Raw genomic sequence first — 1,521 nt, forward strand, 5'->3', positions numbered from 1 at the left:
CAGGCTCCGGACGCGCAGGCTCAGCGGCCATGGCTCACGGGCCCAGCCGCTCCGCGGCACGTGGGATCTGCCCGGACCCGGGCACGAACCTGTGTCCCCTGCATCGGCAGGCGGACCCTCAACCACTGCGCCACCAGGGAAGCCCTCTACAGCTTTTTAACGTTGTGCTAGGGTCAGAAGGATAAAACTCCTTTTCCCTTGCAGTGTCAGTCACCAGCAACGCTGCCATTTGTAAGTGAGGGGATGAAGACAGACCTTTCTCTTCTGGGGGAGAATCATTAGTGTCACCTAATTTAAAAAGAGGCAGCAGATGTGGGAAGCAGCACTTGTTGTTTCAGGCAACTGAATTTCAAATCCATCTATGCCAGTAGGTGTGATAATAAATAAATCTTCTCAGGTGTCTCATTTATGAAGTGAGACCCACTGAATCAGACCCTCTAGGAGTGAGGTCCGGGCTGCTGTATTTTGAGGAGGCCCCACAGGGAACACCAATGAGCAGCCCGTTCACAGATGTGTTCCACTGGAGCCGTGATGACCAAGGTCCCAGCATTAATTCTCTGTTTAGGAATTGCTCTTAGGCAGCCTCATATCTTTTCTCCATTGCCTCCTAAGACCTCCAATTCAACCTTAACTCCTCCCTGCCAAAGAAGAAAGTTCGGTCCTGCAGACCTATCATCAACACTGCAACCACCACCCCAGGCTCTGCCTCTCCCATATAGGCACGGGGGAAAAAACGATAATGTCGTGTCATGGGGGATGGTTCTGATTTCTTATCTCTTATAGGAGTGGCTGGTTGGCTTGTTTCTGTTTTAACCAATATCCTCGACTCTGAACTACAGTTCAGGAAATAAAAAGTCATAGGATCACCAATGTAGAGTAGAATTAATGAAAGATGGCAGCATGGGAAAAAGAACAGAGAATAGAAAATAAAAGCAGTATTTGGGTCCCGTTCTTGGGCACCATTAAAAGATTATCTTAAAGGCTGCATTTGGTCAGGGGATTCAGAAAAGCTGGATCTTGCCCTCAACCACAACTGCTCCTCTAAGAGTTCCCTGAGAATATAAACACACATATACACATACACACAAACAGGACAGAGCCGGCGGAGAAGCTGAGACAACTTATTGTTACCAGCTGGAGTTTGGACCCTAAATTCTAAAGCAAGAACTAATGCAGTTGTTTTCCAAGTATGGTCCTTGGACCAGCATTGTAAGCATCACCCAGAAACTTCTTAGAAACGCAAGTTCTCAGGTCCCACACCAGACCTACTAAGTCTGACATTCTGGAATGGGGCCCAGCAGACCGCATTTTAACAAGCCCTCCAGGTGATTCTGATGTGCTGCTCAAGTTTAAGAACTACAGACTTAAAGGAACAACGTAAACCATGGTCACTGGCTCTTCCTTCTCTACTTTCCCCCAAAGTCTATCCCTGGTCCTTGGTTTTTAATTCAGAATGGGGGAAGAGGCAGACCCACACTTAGAGGAAAAGGAGTGAGAGACAGAACAAGAGAAAGTATTTAC

This window comes from Aethalodelphis obliquidens, unplaced genomic scaffold (genome assembly GCF_003676395.1).
Source record: "Aethalodelphis obliquidens isolate GAN/ISIS:26980383/991018 unplaced genomic scaffold, ASM367639v1 scaffold5, whole genome shotgun sequence".
Lineage (NCBI taxonomy): Eukaryota > Metazoa > Chordata > Mammalia > Artiodactyla > Delphinidae > Aethalodelphis > Aethalodelphis obliquidens.